Source organism: Mastomys coucha, unplaced genomic scaffold (genome assembly GCF_008632895.1).
Source record: "Mastomys coucha isolate ucsf_1 unplaced genomic scaffold, UCSF_Mcou_1 pScaffold21, whole genome shotgun sequence".
NCBI classification, from domain to species: Eukaryota; Metazoa; Chordata; class Mammalia; order Rodentia; family Muridae; genus Mastomys; species Mastomys coucha.
Genome location: NW_022196904.1, coordinates 172,532,494 through 172,557,614, shown reverse-complemented (window position 1 = coordinate 172,557,614; position 25,121 = coordinate 172,532,494).

Below are 25,121 nucleotides of genomic sequence, written 5' to 3'. Positions count from 1 at the left end.
TAATTTACCAACCAGATTTATAATAGTAAATCTTCAACCCCCAAAATGCCCACACAAAGAACTCAAAACTCAACTGATATAGATACAAGCTGCACATCCTAGACTGGACAAATGTGCTCTACATTATTCAAGTGTCTATCTAAGAAGTCCCCAGTTACTTATGGCTCCTGAGACCATGTGGTTCCAGCTCATCATCCTCTCCTACAGGTTCCATCTTGTCTCTCCAGTCGTCTTCTGGTCTCTCTATCTCTGTCTCTGTCTCTCTGTCTCCTCTCTAAAACTTTCAGCTCTGCCTTCTTTTTTCCACTGCCCAATCACAGGCTCTAGCCTTATCTGACTAATAGGATTTCACCTGACCTCACCTGTGTCCAGGCACCCTTTTTGAGGGGGCAGAAAGAACAGACAGCAATTTGCAACAGTTATTACCAAAGCCAAGGTACTATGCTTTCCTGGTTATTACAGAGGCTACTACAGGGACCACACGGGAACGGCCTGATGAGTAGTTGCTTAGGGCCAACCATACAAGAAGGTACCCACCACCCTCCAGGAACCTCACACTTCAATCTGACAGTACTCTGAAATGTGTTTTGGGGAGGCAGGTTATGGATGCCTTATGTCTTGATCACTGTTCTATGCCTGTGAAGAGACACCATGACCATAACAAATTGCTTATGGGAAAGCATTCAGTTGGGGCTTGCTAACAGTTTCAGAGGCTTAGTTCATTATCAGCATGGGTGGAAGCACGGAGGCACACAGGCAAACCTGGTAGCTGAGAGTTCTAGATCTGGATCTGAAAGTAGCAGGAAGAGAAAAACACTGGGGCTGGCCTGCCCTCTTGAAACCCCAAAGCCCATTCCAGTGACACCTACTCCAACAAGGCCACACCTTTTAATCTTCAAGTAGTGCCCCTGCCTAATGACCAAGCATTGAAATATATGAGCCTAAGGGGCCTTTTCTTTTCCCTTTCTCTCTCTCTCTCTCTCTCTCTCTCTCTCTCTCTCTTTCTTTCAAGACAGGGTTTCTCAGTGTAACCAGCTCTGGCTATCCTGGACTCACTTTGGTAGACCAGGCTTGCTTTGAACTCACAGAGATCCACCTGCCTCTGCCTCTGCCTCTTGAACGCTGGGATTAAAGGTCTGCACCATCATGCCTGGCTATGGAGATCATCTCCATTCAAACCACCACACTGTATTTCATGGTATGGTTAAAATGCAGGCAGGGAATAAAGTTCCAACCCTCTAATCATGTGTTTAGTTCCCACGGTAATTAGCCCTCACGACGGGGCTCTCCCACCAATATTTGCCCCATTAGAACGAAAGATGCTTCCATCACCGGGGAAATTCCAAGGAATTTAGAAACCCTAGGTCAGAGGCTCAAAAATACTGCAAGTGTTTCTAAGGAGCTGTTTTAGGAACTGGTATCAAAAGCCAAATATATGCTGGGTGTGATGGTGCCTGCCTTTCATCCCAGGACTCAAGGCTGACAAATCTCAGGAGAGTCAAGGTTAGTCTAATCTACCTAGAGAGTTCCAAGACAATTAGGGCTACATAATAGAGAGAACTTATTTTATTTTAAAGCACTTAATTGGGGGTTGCTTATAGTCTCAGATGACTGTCACAGCAGGAACTGAGAACCTGCCTCTTCTCTGCAAGACGGGGGTGGGGTGGGGCAGGGAAGGGGCAGAGGGCAAGATTGGGCCTGTAGTGGGCTTTTAAAACCCCAAAGCCCACACCCAGTGACACACCTCCTCCAACAAGTCCATACCTCCTAATCGCTCCAAAACACTTCCACCAACTGACAGACAAGCATTCAAATATCGAGCCTAGGGGGCCATTCTCATTCAAACCACCGGAGGAGCTATGTCTCTTCTGGGGATGAGAACAAATACATATTTACCTTTCTATCACAATGTCACACATACACCTAAAGGAAAAAATGGGGAGGAGGAATAGGGTGCTCTCTAGTTTCTTCTTGCCTCTCTTTGTAGCATCTGTGACACCTGGCATCCTGTCCTGGCATTCTTTTGAGCTGGCTTCTCTTCTGGGTTGGGGAGAACAGACAGGACATTGAAGGTCGAGAGGAGGACAGCAGAGACCTGCTGGGAGATGTGCCTCTCATCAGGGCTAAGGGCTTCTACTGCTACAGCTCATTGGATGACTCTCTCCAGCCCCAGGGTAGCATCTTGCCCAATGTTCCTCAAAGGCAAGAGTAGCCTTCTGCTATGTCTATCTCTGGGTCCCCAGTCCTGCCCATAGTATGGGAAGTCATCTTTTCATTGATGTTCTTTCTTATAAATAATCCAGGGTAAGTTCTGTTTCCTGCTGTGCTCCAGTGGTTTTCAGAAATGAACTAGCATAACATACAAAAAGCTAGACACCGATTAAGATATGACAGAGCCCCCACTTCACAGGCACCTGTAGGAATTCAGCTGCAAGTAACAAGGAGGTAAAAATTTCCACCCATTCACATAGGCCAAAAATAAGTAATTTATTACTTTATGAAGAAATGGGGACTCTCACTTTTTGTTGATGAATGCATAACTAATTTGCTCTTCTATAGAGACTTTGGTGTTAGTAATTTGGCAATTTTGAGTAAAACAAAAAAATGTTCACATCCTTTGACTCATTTTAGAAGTCAGTTTTTCCTGCAAAAACAAAAATTCTAGGAGGCAAGACTCTGTGAACAAGCTTGTTTATGGAAGAAAGACCCCAAGTGGATTGAGCCTACAGGTCAGTCAGCGAAAGGGATCATGTTAGAGCTGCACAATGAAATATTAGATGGCAATTGCACAGAAGTGGCTCTGTGCCCACTGACTCGAAAGGACATTGTGTAATCAACAGATTGTAGAGCATTGTATGCAGTCTGCATGGCAGGGGTTTCTTGACATCTCTCAAGATCCAGGCTTTTTCTTTTCCTTGGTAATAGATCCTTAAAATAGAGCTGGGCATGTGACTAAACCAGCTTGACTGAATTTCCAAGAATTTCTTAGTTACTTAAGAATGTGCTTTTAAAATTATGATCAAAGGGAGACATTTAGATGTGTGAGCTGTGTGGCTTTCAGATTCTATTTTTAGAGAAAGGATGCCCTCTCTACCCTCTACCCTCAGTTCTGCCCCCTTGCTGTTGACCAGAATCTAGACAAGGTGTGAATACTTCTGAGGGGAGGGAGGGGAGAGAGTCAGAGGTGAGAGAGAAAGAGAGATATACAGTCAGACAGAGACAGAGAGACAGAGGAAAGAGAGGGAGAGAAAGGGAGTGAGAGAGAGCAAGAGAGAGAAAGAGAGCAAGAGAGAGCAAGAAAGAGGGAGAGACAGAGACAGAGAGACAGAGAGACAGAGGGAAGAGAGAGCAAGAGAGCGAGAGCAAGAGAGAGTAAGAGAGAGTGACAGAGAGAGAGAGAGAGAGAGAGAGAGAGAGAGAGCTGTATGCCTGTTTGCATTCCAAGATCACCTCAGAGACCTGGGCCACCCACTTTGGAACGGTTTTCTATGAGAGAAGTAAATGTTCATCTTGTGGGCCCTAGATACTTCAATTGATTTCAAGAACAAAATCGGAATCCCTATGTAGAATGTTTTTGTCAGTTTTATCAAAGAAATGGTAAACTTTTTGCATATGTGACTGTATGGAACTTCCAGGAGTGGAATAAAGTTGGAGATGTTAAATTTTATCCCTGGCTGGCCTGGGATTCACACAGACCTCCATGGCCCTGTCTCCCAAGTGCTGGGAAGGAAGGCTTGTGCTACCATGCCCAGCCGTACTTTAAAAACAAAAACAAAAACGACAAAAAACCCCAATACCAACAAAAATGGTTGTTGAGATGTAACCTGGTATTTGCTCTATAGCTCAGGCTGGCCTCGAACTTGTACTCCTCCTGCCTGACTCACGAGCACCAGGCTGTAGAATCTGCCACACCCAGCCTCATCCTCTTTTGTGATCTAGGCAGGCTTTTTAGGTTGAAAAGAGAAAGTAACTGAAGTCCAGCTGAGGGAAGTTTGCTGTAAGAAGGCAGGGAGATCACACAGACTGAAATCAAAAGCCCAACTGCAGCCAAATACTCTGTCCCCTGCACCCCCCAGCGACGCCCTGCAAGGCCCTCCAAGCGTGCTCCTCTTCTCAGAATAGCTTGGAAGTGCTGGAGCTGAACGCTCTTGGGCCCTGCTGCAGACCTACTGAGTCAAAAGCCTGGTGAGATGGATGAGGTGAACTGTCTTTAGCAAGCCTTAAATAAATGGTGGGGAAGAAGACACAGAGGAAACAGGGATGTCTCTGTTTGAATTTCGTTTAGACACGTGCGTGCACACACATACACACAAACACACACACACTCAAGCAATCAAAAAGAAAACACAATTTTATGACCCTTGATAATTTCCCACTTCCACTAATGATATAAAATTGTACAAATGTGATGACTGTCAAATACTTTAAGTTAGTTTTTTCCTTTTAAATAATAATTGTAAAACCTCACGTGATAAGCCAAACAACGAATAGCTTCCTTTGTGAAGGGGGGACATTTGGTAGGAATGCCAAGAGGCTTAAAGCATCTTTAATATCAGAGAGCCTGCCCACACTGTGAAGGAAAGCTGTAGGGGTGCAGAGAGGAGGGAGCAGGGCTGTGGAGTGATGTTGAGAAGGGCGGGGCAAGCGATAGGGAAAGCAGATCAGGTGAGGACAAACAGGTCTGTTAAAAAGTGTCTCAGGAAATCATGAGCCATCCAATAATTCATGGGTTAAAAAAATTCATGCATTCGTACATACATACAATATTTGTGGAGAAGGCGAGGGAAAGAAGGAAGAAGGGGAGGAGGGAAGGTTGGGAGAAGGAGGAAGGAGAATCGATGGGATGAGGTGTATTTTTCACACGGTTGATAATAGGTTTGTAGAGAAAGTGGTTGGATGAGTGACAGGTTCTTTGGTCCTGGCACAGACCCTGGGCTCACTATATTCGATCAGATCGCTAACTTAGTTCTGAGAGGAGGAGAGAAGTCAGACTTGTTTACCGGAGCAAGCTCAAGCCACAAGGCAGCCCTGCAGGTTAGCTCAGGGTAGCAGTCTGCAGCCCGCTGCTGTTTGACTTGTGTTTCTTTGATTGCAGCAATTGTGAACCTTTGTATATATTTCTATATTTGAACCGATTCTCCTGATGCAAATTCTCTGCTTATTTTCTCTGTCCATTTATTCACTGGCCTCTCCCCACCTTTTAAAAAAAATTGGCAAGCAGGTGAATCTTTTCTATTAATCATATTTGTGACAAATACTTAGTCTACAGTAGTTGCCCCCTCCCATCCTTCATGGTTTCTCTGTTTAGCTCTGGTTGGCCTGAAACTCTCTCTGTAGAACAGGCTGGCCTTGAACTCCTAGAGATCCTCCTGCCTCTGCCTCCGAAGCGCTGGGACCAAGGGCGTGTGCCACCACCGCCCAGCTTGGTCTACAGTCTTTTACTTTACTTTTTTATTTTTAAGGTACAGAAATGGAATTTTCAATACTGGCACGCCTGACTTTAGGACTACTTTTCAATAGCTTTTAGCATTGAGGAAGCAGGCATCTTTCACAGCTGTGATACATACACATGCCCATCTCATTTCTTCTTGATTTTATTTGACATGATTTTGATATTTAACACTTCAATCCATCTGGAGGTTCTTTTTGTGGTATGTTGTTAGGATATAGATCTAATTTCATTCCTGCCCCAAATGACTAATTATTCCAACACCATTCAAGGAAAGTTTTCTCACTGCAGAATTGTAAAATGCTTACAGTGTCATCTATTGAGTTATTTAGCTAAGTCTATTTCTGGATTCTCCATTTTGTTCATTGATACATGCTTTCTTTTTTTCTTTTCTGTCAGAACCACATATCAAGGCTGTTGCCTCCCACTCATGTTAGAGAACTTACCTATTTATTTATTTTAAAAAATTTATGGGCATTTTATTTATTTATTTTAATTTTTTTATTTTACATGCATTGATGTTTTGGTTGCATGTATGCCTGTGAAGGTGTCAGACCCCTGGAACTGGATCTACAGACAGTTGTGGGCTGCCGCATGGGCCCTGGGAATTGAACCTCAGTCCTCCTGAAGGGCAGTCAGTGCTCTTAACCACTGAGTCATCTCTCTAGCCCTGAGAACATACCTATTTATAAGAGCAGTTATCAGAGGACTGGATAGGTATAGAGTCATAATCATAATAGCTTGGAATTTGAGAGAGCCTTTCTTAATAGACTGAAAACCCATATCATGATATATTCACTAACATAAAAACATGGGACTGGAGAGATGGCTCAGCAGTTAAAAGCACTGACTGCTGTTCCAGAGGTCCTGAGTTCAAATCTCAGCAACCACATGGTGACTCACTACCGTCTATAACAGGATCTGGTGACCTCTTCTGGTGTGTCTGAAGACAGTGATAGTGTACTCATATACATAAAATAAATAAATAATTTAAAAAACATATAAAATCACCAATTTTATTAGCAAACAATTCTTTGCACAACTTTGAGTAACAAGATATGCAATTGGTCCACTTGAATGTACAGTTGGCTGGCTTTTTGCTTGTTCATAGATCTATGTGATCATTTCCACAGTTAACTTGAGAACACTTCACTACCCTGCAGAGAGAAGTTATCCTCACCCACCGCCTACCCCAGGCTGCATTGTCCGCACTTCCTCAGTCCTGAGAACATCTGACCTACTTTGTGTCTATTTTGAACATTTCATACAAATTGAATCATACATTATGTGGTCCTTGTGGCTAGCTTCTTTCACTTCGAATGATGTTTTCAACAGTCATGGATGTTGTGACAGCATTATGTAATTTCTTCTTATTGCCAGTTCATAGTGCATCATATAGATGTATCCCAATTTATTTGCGCACTCATGAGTAAATTAAATATTTAAGTTTTAATGATTTATTTAGATATTTTAAATTATAAATTAAAATATTAAGATTAAATGTTTAATTTTAATATATTTGCCTTTTGAGTGATGTGGGTATGAGCATTTGTATAGATGAAGTTTTTCTTTGGGTATATACCTAGAATTAGATTTATTGCACTTTCAATAGAAATTTTATAAAGTGAAAGTTCTCTCTTTGTCTCCAAATATGCCCTGCTCACCAAGAACCCCAGTATTTTAGCAGGAGTACATAGCCTTTTTGTTTTCAAGCACACACATATATGCTGGGATCAAAGGTGGGCAGCACTACCACCCAGCTTCCTTTTCTTCTTTGTAAATATCTCCTCTCTCCTCCCTTTTCCTTTGTCAATAGATGTATGTATAGACGAATAAATAACTTTCCTTTATTCATGAATAAAATTGCAAAAGAAGGCTGGGCATGAGCCCAAGAGAGGAAAGATCATAGCCCAGGAGAACAGCTTCTCTGAGGACTATTCAACACTGGGGGGTTTCTCCTTCTGCTGAGGCAGAGGCAGGCCCATGTAACAGAGAGAAGGATGGACAGCTGAGTCCCCTGATGCCCCCATCACCAGTCCCGCTTGCACCTCTGCTGATAATAACCTCTACATTACACCAAGCAAAGCCGATCCACTCAAATCAAGAGATTGCTTGTTGGGCTTAATTCCAGTCACCCCCCCCCCCACTCCCCCTTCCTACCAGTGCAGGGCTGCCTGCCAGTGGGGCTTGCAAAGTGAAGTTGATGTTTATCCAGAGAAACAAAGCCATTGTTTGTTACTTTCCCCCCTTGAGGTCTCACTATGTAGCCTTGGTTGTTCTAGGCCTCTAACTCACAGTATCCACCTGCCTCTACCCAGGTGCTGGGATTAAAGGTGTGAGCCGCCAAGCTCAGTTACCTGTTTACCTTAATCCTGTAGCTGCTCCCATACTGATCTGTCTCACCAATACTAACGGTTGTTAACACACACTTGAGATTCCTAAGTGTGCACTCATGTCTCTGACAGTCAGTTTCTGGGTTTCCTTACCTGTGTTTTTACCTCTTCATTTGTTTTTACCTCTTCATTTGTTTTACTAAAGAAACAGTTCTCAATTTCTCCAGACTTGTAACAACATTCTCTTTGTTGGTTTTTGTTTTTGTTTTTCTAGACAGGGTTTCTCTGTATAGCCCTGGCTGTCCTGGAACTCACTCTGTAGACCAGGCTGGCCTTGAACTCAGAAATCCACCTGCCTTTGCCTCCCAAGTGCTGGGATCAAAGGTGTGCGCCATCACTGTTCAGCCCAGAACAACACACTCTTTTTTTTTTGTTTTGTTTTTGTTTTTGTTTTTTCGAAACAGGGTTTCTCTGTGTAGCCTGGCTGTCCTGGAACTCACTCTGTAGACCAGGCTGTCCTCAAACTCAGAAACAAAATTCTCTACCAACACCCCATGTTTATTTATTAGATTTATTTATTTTAGTTTATGTGTATAAGTATTTTGCCTGCATGTGCACCACTTGTGTGATTACTACCCACAGAGGTCAGAAGGTGTCAGGTCCCTTGGAATAGGAGTTACAGACAGTTATGAGCTGCCATGTGGGTGCTAGGAATTGAACCTGGGTTCTCTGGAAGAGCAGCAGCCAGTGCTCTTAACCGCTGAGCCATCTCTCCTGCCCGTTTTTTTTTTAAACTAATTAATTATTTTATGTGCAGTGGGTGTTTTATCTCCATGCCTATCTGTGCACCACGTTTGTGCTTGGTATCCACGGAGGCCAGAACAGAGCATCAGATCCCCGTGGGTCTCAAGTTAGAGAAAGTTGTGAACCGCCAGGTATGTGCTAGGAGTGGAATCCAGGTCCTCTGGAGAAGCAGACGGTGCCTTTAGCCACTGAGCTGTCTCTTCACCTTGTCACATAGTTTTAGCATACATGACAGTAAGTTGAAATGAGTAGAAAAATTTTTAAAAAGAAGCAACATTTTACATCCCTGGCTTCCTATACTTTCCATATCTTTATTTGATATTCTGTCTTTTTTTTTAAATATTCTATTTTTGTTTTGTTTTCTTTGAGACAGGGTTTCTCCATATAGCCCTGGCTGTCCTGGAACTTGCACTGTAGACCAGGCTGCCCTTGAATTCAGAGATCCTCCTGCCTCTGCCTCCTGAGTGCTGGGATTAAAGACGTGCATCACCACTGCCTGCCAATCTGTTCTATTTTAAATCAACTTTTGGCCACATTTACATACATGAAATCAATTTATTTAAAGTATATACAATCAATTTTTTTTTTCACAAGAGAGGATGTAGAATCAATGAAATCTTGTTACATCCTTGTGAGGTGGGAACGATTCTTCTCATCCTTCCAGGGATAGATAGAGGGGTGGGATTCGGTTGAGCCCACTGTTTGTCCATTACTTCTGTCCCGTGAGTTGAATGGCCACTCAGCTGAATGAATGATTATCTCTGGCACTGTCTTTAGTGACTACATCGGCTCCTACTGTTTGTGCTCTGGTGTTGTCCATCCCTCTAACAACTTGGAAGGTCTGGTTAATTTCATTCCCTTTACTTTGGTTGCATTTCTCAAGGAGACCTTTCAGTAAAGTCTTGTCTTTTGTTCCTTCCGGTCCACTTCTTCTTTGATCTAACAAGATAGCACACCCAAGGGACCCTTTGAGCTTCGAGAGGAAGCGATGTCTTCCTACTCCCTGACCATATGCTTTGTTTTTTCTTTTCTTTTTCATTTTTCCTGATATTTAGGAAGAGATACTCATTCTCATGTGTCCTGAGGACTCTCTGTGGAGAGTCCTGCTGCTGGGGCCCCGAGTCATTCTCAAGGGACCAGGCAGCACATGCTGGGTCCACCAGAGAATAGACTGGGATGTTTTTGCTCAGCAGAGCCCACTGTGCACTGGGCTGTGCTTGCCCGGTGCGCCTACCATCTGGAAATGGCTGACCTTCTACAGTCAACTGGCTACATCGTCCTGTTGTTACTTTTAATCTGGTTTCGTGTGGGTTTTCACTGCTGGTGGTCCTTCCCCTTTTGACAGGACTTCCTCTTCATCTGGGATGTGTGGTAAAGGCTTCAGGGAGGAAGGGATTAAGCCTTAAGGTCCCCTTTTCTTGCAAACATTGAAAACAAAGACAGACCATCACTCTTGTCTACTTCCTCCTCCCAGGATCTTCCTCAACACGGCCTTTCATAGGGGTCACTTAAGACCATTGGATAACACAGATATTTACATTACAATTTATAACAGTAGCGAAATTACAGTTATGAAGTAGCAATGAAAAAATGTATGGCTGGGGTCACTACAACATGAGGAACTGTATTAAAAGGTCACAGTGTTAGGAAAGTTGAGAACCACTGTCTTAGGGTTTTTCTTTATTTGGCATTTTCTGGAGACAGTCTGGGGTGAGAATCTGGAGATAATATTCCATGGTCTAAAACAGGTAGAAGCACTCGTCCAGGGACACTCTGCATGGCCATCCAGGGACACTCTGCATGGCCATCCAGAGACACTCTGCATGGCAACTCTGATGGTCAACTTCCTTGACCCTCCCTCACTTCCTGCTTCTTCTCCTTTAGGCATCCATTAGTCTCTTAAAAAAAAAAAAAAAAAAAAAAAAAAAAAAAAAAAAAAAAGCCAGATCTAGCAAGGCTGTGGTAGTGCACACCTTTAGTCCAGCACTTGGAAGGCAGGGGCAGGTGGATCTCTGTGAGTTCGTAGGCCAGGCTGGTCTACAAAGAGAGTTCCAGGACGGACTGGGTTACACAGAGAAACCCTGTCTCAAAACAAATGCGAGAGACAGAGAGTGAGAGAAAGAGACAGAGACAGAGACAGAGAGAGACAGAGAGAGACAGAGAGAGACAGAGACACAGAGAGAGAGAGAGAGACAGAGACAGAGAGACAGAGAGACAGAGAGACAGAGAGACAGAGAGAGAGAGGAAGGGAGAGAGAGACAGAGGGACAGAGACAGAGAGAGACAGAGAGAAAGAGGGAAAGAAAGAGAGGGAGAAAGACAGAGAGAGACAGAGAGAGAGACAAAGAGACAGAAGGAGACAGAGGGACAGAGACAGAGAGAGACAGAGAGAGAGAGGGAAAGACAGAGAGAGACAGAGAGACAGAGAGAGGAAGGGAGAGAGAGAGACAGAGGGACAGAGACAGAGAGAGAGACAGAGAGGGGGGGAGAAAGACAGAGAGAGAGACAGAGAGAGAGACAAAGACAGAGAGAGACAGAGAGAGAGGGAGGGAGGGGGAGAGAGAAAGACAGAGACAGAGAGACAGAGGTAGAGAGAGAGAGGGAAAGACAGAGAGAGAGAGAGAGAAACAGAGAGAGACAGAGGGACAGAGACAGAGAGAGACATAGAGAGAGAGGGAAGGAGAGAGAGAGACAGAGACCCTTGCCATAACTGACTCTGTGATGGAGGTACTTCTCAGGTTGTAAAACTCAGCACATAGAACCCCATTCAAAACAAAAACAAAAACCTAATCCATCAAAGTCCAGAGTTCTGGGAAAGACTCTAAATGTACTGCACTGTTTATTGGCTTCTGTAGTTCCATTTCTGGCTAACTGTTCTTGCTAACTGAAGTATGTCAACCCAGGACATGGTTTTGTGTTTAAAAGCTCCCCCTGAGAAAGGTTTGGGGCTACACGGGGATTCTGAACTCTTAGTGAAGTCACTGACTGGCTAATAAAGACTTTGCACTGGCTTAAACCTGTACTGGAGCAGTCTTCGCTGGTGGGAACTCTACAGCAGTCACACCATGTGGTAGATCCAGGACAATCTTGTTGCTATCATCGTTGTTAGAGAAAAACCTACTGTCCTGGAGCTAACTCTGTAGACCAGGCTGGCCTCAAACTCAGAAATCCGCCTGCCTCTGCCTCCCAAGTGCTGGGATTAAAGGCGTGCGCCACCACCGCCCAGCCCATAATTTCTTTTTAAAACAGTCTTTATTATCATTCCATGTGTATATGATGTGTGTGGGCATGACCATGCCACAGAGCACATATGGAAGTCAGAAGACAATGCCGTAGAATTGGTTCTCTCCCCTTCCACCTTTACACAGGTTCCAGAATAGAACTCAAGTCAGTGGGATTATGAGGCAAGTACTTCACCACTGAGCTTTTTCGTCATCCTATGTTTCACACTTGTATACATACATGCACATACGTAAATGCTGTACTTTGGATACATACATGCACATACATAAATGCTGTACTTTGGTATTCCCAGCCCGTTATCCTCTCTTATCTCCTTTTCCTCTCCTACCAATCTGCTTTTCTTCTAATCAATGCTCCTGCTTTCATCTCTTTGTTGGTGGCCTACTGCCTTTAACAAGGGTCGCTGCCTTGCATGAGCATGTGGGAGGTTATTTTCTTAAGAAAGAACAATTTGCAAGTGTTCAGGTTTTACTGCTGTGAACAGACACCATGACCAAGGCAACTCGTAGACAACTCAATGGATAACATTTAATTGGGTCTGGCTGACAGGTTCAGTCCATTATCATCCAGGTAAAGTATGGCAGCATCCAGGCGGGCATGGTGCAGGAGGAGCTGAGAGTTCTACATCTTCATCTGAAGGCCTCTAGGAGAAGACTGGCTTCCAGGCAGCTAGGAGGAGGGTCTCAAAGCCCACCCCCACTGTGACACACTTTCTCCAACAAGGCCATACCTCCTAGTAGTGCCACTTCCTGGGCCAACCACATTCAAACCACCACCAGGGGTGTGACTTCCCACCCCTCAGCAAGCATTAACTGCAATCGTTCCTCAGCCAGGGCTGGGACCTCATTGTCTCTCTGTCACCGATGATAGGACGGTGACAATCTTGAACTTGTACAGGTTTTGTGCAAGTAGTCACAGCTTCTGTGATTTCATAGGCAGACATTTCACAGAGCTCCTCCCATCTTCCACTTCTTCTGTTCTTTTTGTTCCTTCTTCCAACACGTCACCTGAGCCGTAGGGGGGCAGCGGTTTGATATACATGCTTCTCTCAAGTATTCAGGCCCGTAGACAAGCACCTACATAACACTGTCAAATTGATTGTTGTTTTATATCAAACAAACAAACAAACAAAAAAAGTATTCAGACCCATTATTCTGACTTCTGGGTTCAACACTACCTGTAACTCCAGCTCCTGCTGTTCTAATGCCTCTGGCCTCCTTGGGCAGCTGTGTTCTCCCTCCCCCACTCTACGCAGACACAGCCACCTATACATAATTAAAAATAATAAAAAATGAACCTTTTTTAAAAAAAAATGTGTCGAAGACATGGAACAAGAACAAAACAACCTGAAATTTCCAGAGGTTTGTCCCTTCTGGCCTTGAAGACCAGCGGCTGAGGGCCTATGTCCCTTCCTCCAGTGGTCTAGCACTGTGTTGCTATAGGGTTACTGCTGCCTCAGGCCAATGCAGTGTTTGCTGTTGTACTTAACTTTGCTATATTTTCATTTTTTCTGTAATGAGTATTCATTCTTTCTCTCTTACTTAAATTACTGAAGTTTTAATCTACTCAAATACTGTAACACAAGTCTAATACAAGAAGGAGATTGTACTGCTCAGTGGATCTATAAAGATTAGCACCAGCACTGGCTTCATGAAGTTCCTTGGTGCCTCTCAAGGAAGTATTTTTTTCTGAGGAACTGGGGGTAAAGAATAAGGTTTTCAAGTCCTTTTCCTGTATCTTTACCAGTTCCAGCCAACAGAGACGACATTCAGGGAGTTCAAGTCCCTAGATGCTTAACCCCTTAATTAGACAAGGCTAGCCCTTCTGACTCTTGTGATACGGATGTATTAATTTAAAAAAAAGATTTATTTATTTATTATGTACACAGTGTTCTGCCTGCATATAATCCTACAGGCCAGAAGAAGCATCCGACCTCGTTACAGATGGTTGTGAGCCACCATGTAGTTGCTGGGAATTGAACTCAGGACCTCTGCAAGATCAGTCAGTGCTCTCAACCTCTGAGCCATCTCTCCAGCCCCAGGATGTATTAATCTTATATTAAAAAGTCAGAAGCTGGGCAGTGGTGGCACATGCTTTTAATCCCAGCACTTGGGAGGCAGAGGCAGGTGGATTTCTGAATTCAAGGCCAGCTTGGTCTACAGAGTGAATTCCAGGACAGCCAGGGCTACACAGAGAAACCCTGTCTCAAAAAAACAAAAAAACCAAACCAAACCAAAAAAAAAAAAAAAGTCAGACAATAAGAACAACCACAGACTGGAGAAGAAACAGCAGAGTATGGGGAACATTCTACAGAGGGAAGGAAGAAGGTGCAGAGTGAGTCAGAGGAGTGGGTGAGAGAGCAGGGATGGAGGAGAGAGCCATCTGCTGTAAGAGCCATGAAGGAGATAGCACTGGGCAAAGCTGTGGTTAAACCCAGCTGCCGCTCAGGGGCTACTCGAGGCCACAAGGAGAGGGGACATGGCAGCAACAGGCAGATGGGACATCTGCTGAGTTCTAGAAGTGGTGAAGCAAGGGCCCTTTCCTGCTCAGCTTCTCAGGCACTTGGCAATGTGAGAAGGATGATGACAAGGGTCCATCATTAGCTGGGCGTTGGTGGCGCACGCCTTTAATCCTAGCACTTGGGAGGCAGAGGCAGGTGGATTTCTGAGTTCAAGGCCAGCCTGGTCTACAGAGTGAGTTCCAGGACAGCCAGGGCTACACAGAGAAACTCTGTCTCAAAACAAAACAAAACAAAACAAAACAAGGGCCCACCATTACATTCAATAATCAATCCTGCTGAATGTGGGCTGGCTGGTTATTTGAGGAGTTCTGGGAGAGACATAGCAAGAATTGGGCAGGAAAGTCCCTCTAAGTCAAAGGAAATCACAGAAGGACCGAGTGGGGAGGACTTACAGAAAATCTACAGGCAGGAGTGTGTTACCAGGTAAGTCAAGCGTGCACTTAGTGGCCACTGAACGGTGGGAAATGACAGGTATGGAGAGCTTTGTGTGCCCATGAGATTTACTGTCTGGGGCCCAGGAGATAGCTCAGTCCATAAAATTCTTGCTTTACAGCAACAGGATCTGAATTCAACCCACCGAGTCAATGAAAACCAACCAACCAGTCCCAGGCATGCAGCATACACTTGTAACCTCAGGATGAGGAAAGGAGAGATAAATGAATCCCAAAACATCAGCTTGTATCAGGGCAGTCAGAAAGGAAGAAAACACGACTGGGACGGTTACTTAAGGCTACAGCTCTCCTTTAACTCACTATGGACCCCTGAGTGACAGCCATGTCTACAGCTGTCTAGGAGAGATGCTCAGATTTCTCACACAGTTAAGAAACACAGGATGGCCCATATGGGAATAGATCTTGGCCTATGAATGACCAGCTTAATGAATAAAAGCCAGATCAGCATCAATTAAAGAACTGCCCCCCACCCTGTGTGTGAGTGTGCCATTGATGTATCAAATGCAATGTGAACCTGAATGGAAACATGGACTTCATGTAATGGCAATGGATCAGCATTAACCTCAGAGATGTACCCACAATGCAAGATGCTCACAAGGGGGATGCATGCAGAGCGTGGAGCAGAGGAGGAGGAGCAGCAAGTCTATGGAATCTCTCTGTACTATCTGTTAAAATTTTCCAGAAATCTGCAAGTGATTTTTAAAACTCTATTTTAAAAAAAAAAAAAAGGCGGGCTGGTGAGATGGCTCAGTGGGTTAAGAGCACGGTCTGCTCTTCCAAAGGTCCTGAGTTCAAATCCCAGCAACCACATGGTGGCTCACAACCATCTGTAATGAGATCTGACATCCTATTCTGGTGCATCTGAAGACAGCTACAGTGTACTTACATATAATAAATAAATCTTTAAAAAAAACTTTAAAAAAAAAAAAGGCAGGGGAGGGTGCAGCTGAGGGAGCAGCTCACTAGCTCACTGGTAGAATGTCCTCTGGTGTGTAGAAAGCCTGGGGGTTTAACTCTGCAAAAAAGATACATTAGTCCATTTCAGAGACTAGTCAACCGACAACCGAAAAGAATGGGGAAGGAGGGCTTCCCAAGTACATCTTAGCAGAGCCTGCCAATATCAATTTCAATATTAAGATCAAACACGGCAGGACTTCATTTGTCACCTCCCTCTCAGATAATAAGGGAAACTTTTCAGAAAAGTTTTTAAAGAGATCCTGCGTCAGCCTGCGCTCTCTGTACCTCTCTGAGCCTGCTTGATTGCTTTGTAGAAGAAGGGATTTATTACTGGAACCTTAGCAGCCACCCTGGAGCACGAGGAACATGAAGGAGGCAAAAGCCACTGGGGAGGAGGCTGGGCCTGGGTTCCCGAGGATCACAACGCTTTCCGCCAATCCCGGGATTACCACGTCAGGCTCTTCTTACAGAAAAGAAAGGAGTTTACTTCTCATCAAGCTGTTTGTATCCATATTACTCTTAACTGAATGCAACGCCAGTTAACAAACTCACTACCAATCTATTAAAAAACTGTAGGTACAGTGCATGAAGAAACAATTCAAGTAAGGTTTAATCAAGAGTCCACAAAAAAAAAAAAATTCGACTTAACATAATTAAAAGTGGTGTTTCATTTGGAGGGAAAAAGATGCTAGTTGCACCAGCTCTCCATCTGGAAGAAAGCACGGTGACACGCTACCCCACTTCTCACGCAAAAATAAACTCCAGATGGATTATAAGTCTAAATGTGAAAATAAAAATATTAGATACAAATTGAGGAATTATTTATAAAGTTGTAAAGAAGCCCCTGAAGTTTCCACTCAGAAGCCTCAGGAGCCGCCATCTGATAACAATGGTCACGGATCATCGCCAAACACAGGCTTCAGGTACTGAGAGGAACGACAAGCAAAGTCAAGAGGCAAATGCCGGAACACACCATGCAAGTGACTAGTGTACTTCATTGCCTGCAAACTAATAATAATTAAAAAAGACTATCAATCAGGGTAAAGTATGGCTGAGAACATCAACAAGAACTGTCAGAAAGAAAATGAGAATCAGAGGCAATATTCTTAACCTTGCAGACATTCAAAGAAAAGCATGTGACCGCAATAAGTCATCTAACACTTTTAATAAAACATTTTCCTATGTTCTTTGATGATGTTATACATATAAACAATGTATCTTAATCATATGCACCCTCAACTTCCCCTTCTCAATCCTCCAAGTACCCCCAACACGTTCCCTTCTCTCTTCGTAACTCAGTGAGTCGGAGGAGTATTGCCTGTTGGAATGTTGCTGGGCCTGTTGGCTTGGTCTTCTGTAGGTGACCATAGTTCAGTGAGTTTATTAGTGCAATGGTTAGATCATGCCCAGAAGACAATGCTTCACAGCACCCCTTCTCATCCTCCAGGTCTTATATTTTGTTCTGCCTCCTCTTCTGCAATGCATCTAGGTCTTGGTGGGTGTGGTGATATAAAAGTCATGGCTGAGGGCTGGCGAGATGGTTCAGAGGGTAAGAGCACTGACTGCTCTTCCGAAGGTCCTGAGTTCGGATCCCAGCAACCACCCGCGCCTGAAGACAGCTACAGTGAATTATGCTGGAGCGAGCAGGGCCCAGAGTTCAATTCCCAGCAGCCACACACATGATGGTTCACAGCCCTCTGTACAGCTACAGTGTACTCATACACATAAAATAAATAAAATAAATCTTAAAAAAAAAAAGGTCACGACTGAGCCTCGATGGTCATTTTTTCTCAGTGCTTTGACCAGCTATGAGTCTCTGCTTTAACTGATGACTACTGTAAAGGGGAACCCTTCTAATTAAGATTGAGAGCAGCACTAATCCGTGAGTATAAACGTGAGTGTTTAGAAGGCAGTTTGAAAGCATGCTCATTTAGCAAGACGACAATGAAAGGTTCTCTTCTAGGGCCTGCGAGCCCCCACGCCATGGACTTTTAACTAGGTTTATGATACCAGATATGAATACCGTCCCATGAAGCAGGCCTCAAATCTAATCCGAAAGTGGGTGGTGGCCTCCATAACCTCAGTGCCATTTATGCACCAGTGGGCACATCCTACCTGGTAGGTCAGTACCGTAGCATTCAGGCTTGACCACTACGTTGATGATAGCTTTTCTTCTGCAGTGGCCCGAAGAGCACCTTACAACGTTATGAAAGCTAGTCAGCAGGGGATGCTTTCCTGGCCAATTCCACTTTGAATTAAGTCCTGTAAAATATGTGGTGTCTTCACCAATAAGGTCTCACCACACAGTTCTGACGGCAGACAAGAACACTCACAATAGCCTGTGTTGTTTGGGGCACACCTGAGGCCTCCTTAACCAATTTGTAGGGAGGTAACCTGTGCTGGGCACTGAGATTTTTACTTAATAACCCATATCTCCCAGTGGAAGAATAGTCCACCCATGTAGGGTCTCTGGATTCATATTCTTTTTTAAAAAAATTAAAAATTAAAATTAGTGTATAATGTAGTGGACCTCCACAAAGGTTTTTTCATAATCTTTTGTTGTTGTTTTGTTTGTTTGTTTGTTTTTGAGATAGGGAGGGTCTCACTATGCAGCCTCAGCCAGCCTAGAAATTACTGTATAGGTCAGGATCTCATCGAGATCCACCTGCCTCTGCCTCCAGAGTGACGGGATTAAAGATGTGTGTCCCCTGTCTCCAAAAACAAAACAAAACAAAATAAAACAAAAAAAGATGTGTGTCACCACACCTTACCAGTACCTTTAGTTTTGGTTGACTTCCCCCTCTGTATGTACTCCCTCCTCTCTCCTTCTCTCTAGCACTTTGGATCCACCAGATTGACCAAAATAAAAAAGGTCGGTGAGGCTGATGATTTGGCATTGAAAGGAAAAATTAAAGCTTTAGACCTGTGCTGACTAGGAAGAAAAGTTATGGGCCTAAGAATCCATCACAAGCTGGCCCACATAGGCCTAGAAATGAGCAAGCAAGTTGTTAGATAGCATAAGAGCTGGCAGGTCAAGAAGACATAAAACTATAAACATAGAGGAAAACATGTCTAGGCAAATGAGGACATGTCCTGGGCCCAGGCCTGCAAAGACGTGCCTGGTGGACACTAAGTAATGGACCATCTGGTCCTCTCAGATATGGTTTAAGGTCAGATGCTTTGTTGACTCAGATTAACACCAACCTTAGGAATTTTCCACTCTGTTCTGCACGTAATAGTTAATATTTGAACTAGCCAATCATGTGTAACCATACCGACTCCTTTTGTTCCCCCAGACCTTTTCCCTGTATAAACCCCTAACTTTCGAGCCTCGTGGTCGGCTCCACTATCTCCTGCATGAGATAGGTGTGGTGCCGGCTCAGAGTGCCCCGACATTAAAAACTACCTCTTGTAGTTACATCAAGACAGTCTCTCGTGATTCCTTGGGTGCACGTCCTCCGGAGATTTGAGTGGGGGTCTCCCCACGGGGGTCTTTCAGCATGAAACGTGAGCTTCTATAGTCTTCCGGGAAGGAAGGTTATTATTTTTAAAGGTACATAGCTGTTTGATTCAGCAATACCATTTTTTTTTTTTTTTTTTTTTTTTTTTTTTTTTTTGTAAACTGTCCCACAGAAAGGAGAACATCAGTCCAGAAGGTAATATATGCAGGGATATACATTTTAAAGTGGCTTTGTAGTGGCAAATAGTTGCCCCTAATTCAAAGCAAAAAAGTTAAAACCCATCTACACAAGCCACATAGCCTGGCAGAGCTATCCTGCAGAGCACCAAACAAATTATTTTTTTAAAGGAATTATTTGTTTATTTTATGTACACGAGTACATTGCAGCTGTCTTCAGACACACTACAAAAGGACATCAGATTCCATGATGGGATGGTTATAAGCCACCATGTGGTTGCTAGGAATTGAACTCAGGACCTCTGGAAGAGCAATCGGTGCTCTTAATCACTGAGTAATCTCTTCGGCCCACCAGGAAAAATTTTAAAGTACTGGACAAGAAGTATGTCTGATTCATGATCCACCTCCCTCTGCACTCCTGCCCCAGCCCCTGCCCCTGCCCCTGCCCCTGCTCCTGCCAAGACAGGGTCTCATACAACCCAAGCTTGTCTTGAACTTCCCCGTTACTGAGGCAGACCTTAAACTTCTACTTCCGACCCCTTGCTTCCTCTTCGCAGGTCGTTAGGACTATAAGCACATTCTACTACACCTGGTTTGTGTGGAGTTGAGGATCAAGCCCAGGACCTCCAGCACACTGTACACTCTCCTAACTGAGTTACATCTCCAACTCCCGATGTTGTTCTTGAGTGTCTACTGTAGGGCTGTGCTTACTCAAACAGGAGGCAGCTTATGTTTCTTCTCTCTATGAGGAGCCACCTGTGAAGCTTGAGTTAATTGGTCCTGTACTTCTGATGTATCCCTCCTGCTTCAGTATCCCTCAGTTGGCACTGAGGTGTTAGCTAGGTGTCTACCTCTTTACCGGCTTCAAGATGCTAGTGGCTAAGTGCTTCTGAAGATGGAAGCGTCTTTCCTGGCAGGCCAGCACCTACCTGGTAGGCATCTTGATTTTTCAGTTTTTAACCAGTCCTGGATCTGAGGGGCAGCTGAGATTTAGATTAATCTGACAATGATCTACCTATCCAGAAGATTCGAAGGTTTCAGTGTCTACAAAGGAGAGAGGTCATCTCAGCAAGGATCCAGCACAAGATGAGGCAGGAGACTCTATAAACCTCCCAAGCCAGGATGGGATGCAAGAGAGGTCACTAAAGACTAATGGAATTGGGCAGAAGGTTCCATTGCTGCCGACTGAGGTAAAGAATAAGGAGTTTGGTGTTGAGGCCAGATAAAACAGTAGTCTGCTTTAAGTACACTTGATCTCTTCAAGCTCTGAAAATGTTGGGAGTTGTGGGGGTTGGAGGGTATCCAGTGTCATCTGCTGGTCATCTTGCATAACTGTCGCTGTAGCTAACAACCATATGTATATGTATTCTTTTCAAATGCACATTCTCAAAATGAGAAGATAAGTGTAGAGCACAGATCCAGCCACACTTAAAACAGTTGGAGGCACGGTCTGTTTTCTGACCATAAAGAAATGAAGTCAGAAATCATTAGCAATAAGCTTTCTTTCAGAAATTTTGAGTATTTGGAGATTAAGTTGCTTTAAATAACCCATGGCTCAAGAAGTACTCAAAGGAGGTTAGAAAAATAAAGGGTAAAGGGGGAAATGATAAAGATGGGAGAAGTCAATGAGATAGAACACAAAAGAAAAATTAGCAAAACCCAGAGAAAGAGAGAGGGAAAGAGAGAGACAGACAGAGAGGGGGGGAGGGAGAGACAGAAAAACAGAGACAGGGGATGGAGAGACAGAGGGGGGAAGAGGAAGGATGAGTGGGGGGAGAGAGAGGGAAAAGGGAAAGGAGAGGGAGAGGAAGGAGAGGAAGAAGAGGGGGAAGAGAGAGGGAGACAATTATCAATATCTGAAATGAACCCTGCAGATTTAATGACAAGGGAATATTGTGAGTCCTCCATATTAGTAAACCTGAAAGGGCTTAGGTGAGATGGACACATGTATAGAGAAATACAACCAGCCAATATTGGCCCAGGATGGAATGTAAACTCTGAACATGCTTATATCTAACGAGGAAGTTGAAATTTCTAGCAACAGGTAATAGAGAAATGTCTCTTTTGATAGGTTCATGGTTTATTTCACTCAGAAATTTGAGAAAGATGTTTTACACTGGTATTTGTTTTTTAAAAAAGGAGGCAAACAAATGCCCCCCATCTCATTTTATGAACCTAGATTAACCCTGATGTTAAGAACTGACAAAATAATCTCAGGGAAAACAAATCAGGCTGGAAAGATGACTCAGAGAGGTTAAGAGCATTGACTGCTCTTCCAGAAGTCCTGACTTCAATTCCCAGCAACCACATGGTGGCTCACAACCATCTGTAATGGGATCTGACACCCTCTTCTGGTGTGTCTGAAGACAGCTACTCATATACATAAAATAAATAAATAAATATTTAAAAATTTCTTAAAAAAAAATAGAGTGCACTCTTGACTGTCAACTTGATGGATAGACTCTAGAATCCCGAGGACACATGCCTGAGAGGGATCGTCTAGTCTGGATTCATCAAGATGGGAAGACCTGCCTATTGTGAGTGGTACCTTCCCATGGATGGAACCCTAGATAGACTAAGCAGGGGAAAGTGAGTTGACCCTTCATATCTCTCTCTGCTTCAGACTGCAGACTCACTGTGAATAGCTTAAGGTTCCTGTTGCTACGAGCTCCCTGCCACTATACCCTCAAATTGTGAGCAAAATAAATCCTTTCATCCTTAAGTTACTTTTATCAAGCAGTTTGTCATGACAAGACCCAAAACTAAAAAAAAAAAATTTAAACAAAATTCTTAACAAAGTATTAGTCAATCAGCAATCTGGAGAGAGAACAATTTATCATGAGCAAGTGAGACTCATAGGTGATTCAAAGTAAGGCATCCTTTGGCTGCCAGCAATAGACTGATTCAGGAAAACAAAGCATAAAACAAGAATTTTCTAGTCGGGAATAGTAGATAGCTAGATACAGTGAACTGCACTAGATGAGAGTTCTGCCTCCAATGGGATGTATGATGTGATAATGGCTATTCACCAGCCTCTGCCTTGGTTTCCAAATATCTCCAATAATAATGCCCTCTCAAGGCCTCAACTGACTCAGACACGCTGAATCTCAGGCTTCTTTAGTTTTTGTCACATTTGACTAGAATTTCTGCTTCAGTGCCCCTAAAGTCAGAAGTAGCATGTATGTAAGATACGCTTCATGTGAGAGGACAGGGACCATCTGCACATGACTGAAAGAGCTGAGACTCCGCAAAGCCCCACCTGAGAAGCCCTCATGGCTTCAGGAAGTGCTTTTAAATGAACTCTCTGGAGGGAGTCGGATATGTCACTGTCCCATGGCTCAGAATGACTTGTGGAACGGCCCTGGGAAAGTATCTCACGATACCGGCTCACAGGGTCCTTCTCTGTAAAGCATCAAGCCAGCCAGCCTAAGGAGGAACATGTGTTACAGTTGGTGCTCACTAAATGTTGCTTCCATTCACATATCGGTAAGCATGATGGTGAAATACAGCTGAAGACTCAGACAATCTCAACTCAGCAGAAATGTACCGACATCTGCCCTGGAAAAAAGTCAGAGGTCGGGAGCCCGGAGCTTGCTGGGAAGCTAGTAGGCCTCCTAGCTTCATTTCTGATGCTGCAATAAAATACTCAGACTAATAGCAGCTTAGGGAGAGAAAGATAAAATTTTAGTCCACAGTTTTAGATTACAGTCCATCTTTGTGGAGAAACCAAGATGGCAGGAACTGGAATTAGCTAGTCACATCACATCCATAGTGAAGAGGAGAGAGGAAGCTTGTGTTCAGCACTCTCTTGACCCGCACACAGTCTGGGATTCCTTACTTAGAGAATGGTGCTGCCCACAGTGGACAGGACCTCCCCACATCAGTTTATGGAATCAAGACAATCTACCACTCACACGTCCATAGGTTACCCAATCTAGAGGACTCCTCATTGGGATTCTGTTTCTGGGTGATTCTAAATGGTACCAAGTTGACGACTGAAAGCAACCATCATGTGAGGAGTCAGCCTCTGCCTGTCTTCTCGTCGTACCATCCTTAGTATATTCACATGGCTACCTCAAGAAAGATATTTGACTTCTAACCATCTCGTTTATATCTCAGGCAGGAGATAAAACAATGGCAGAAAAGGAAAAAAAAAATCTAGCAAAGTTAAATCTCTTATAAAGGCTATTCCTAGATTCCACTGGGTGGCTTTCATTTATCTTGTTGACCTTTGCAAGAGATGCTGGGGGATGGAAACATTTAATACAGTATGCTGCTACCTCAAATCAAGTTGGGATTCTGTAACTAAGAAACAAAGTATGCTGGTTAGTTTTTATTGCCATAATTTGACACAACCTAGAATTCCCTGTGAAGAGAAGACCCCAATTGAAACTGCCTTGATCAGACTGGTCTGTGAGAATGGAGACGGGGGAGGGGATTTTTCTGCATTGTTAATTGAGGCAGGGAGGCCCAGCATACAGTGGGCATTACCATCTCCTGGCAGATGGGTCTGCCATGCCTAAAAATGCTAGCTGGGCATCAGTCAGAGAATTAGGCAGTAAACAGTTTTCCTCCATGGCTCCTGCCTTGAGTTCCTACCCGACCTTCTCTCTGTGATGTGATCTGGAAGTGGAATGTCAGTTAACCCTTTCCTCCCCAAGTTGCCTTTGGTTAGTGGGTTTTATCACAGCAACAGAATGAAATTAGAAAACAGTGAGGGGACAGGGACACTGGGACAATGCTGTGACATTCCTTTTTCACATGCCTAGTGCCACATTTGGTGGGAGATTGTGTCAGTACCACACGACAGCTGCCAGGCTTCAGAGTCACAACAGAGGACAAGGCAAACAGCTCCTGAGCAATGAATGGATTCAAAATAGCAAACCTTCAGGAAATTACCTCACTGGAGCCAAAGAGCAGATGCCTAGAATTTTGTGTCTTTGAACTTGGGTTCCAGGCCTGCAATTAGCATTGCCGTTGCAGAGAGGTTTCTGAGCTCCTTCAGAGGGCCTCCAGGAAGAGGGGCTACAGTGGTGAACAGAGAAGATGGCCACCTTGTTGCAAGAAGGTGAGGCTTCCAGTCTTTTGCAAAGCTGCTTGCTCTTGGAATGTCACACTATCCCAGTTGCCTGCATTGGGCTTTTAATAGGATGCACTGTCGGGTTAGGTTGAGACTGCCTGGAGCAGCCATCACTCAGCACCTCTTCCAAAATCCAACCCACAAGTCCATTTTAATCCTGTCTTCACACACTCCACCCTGATCGTATATCCCGGCCCCAGTGTCCTGAGACTCTGCGACAGGGTGAAAACGAAGCTTTCCATATGAAGGAGGTATGACCAGAAGCAGGTAACTTAACCAGCACATTAGCAACTCTAGCTACAAACTGAATGACTTGTACTTGGTGATTTAAAAAACAGCCGTGTGCTGAGTCCCATAGTAGGCATTGGAGGAGGGGGGTATGGAAAGAGGAGGCTTACCTCCCATGGGCTGCAGCGCTCAGAGCATGGGCGGGAGGAAGGCATGCTGGGTGAACTTCCACTCCCAACTCCTTTCTTGGGAGAGTTGTCCAGTCCAGGCATAGCAGAGGGAGCCCACAGGTGACAGAACATCTGCCATTTCCACTGTGTCTGATGACTTAGGAGGACCTTCAGGCCAAAGCAGAGTCTGACATGCATTTTTTCTTGGTCAAGTGCATTGGCTCTGGAGCCAGCATGGTTGGGTTCAA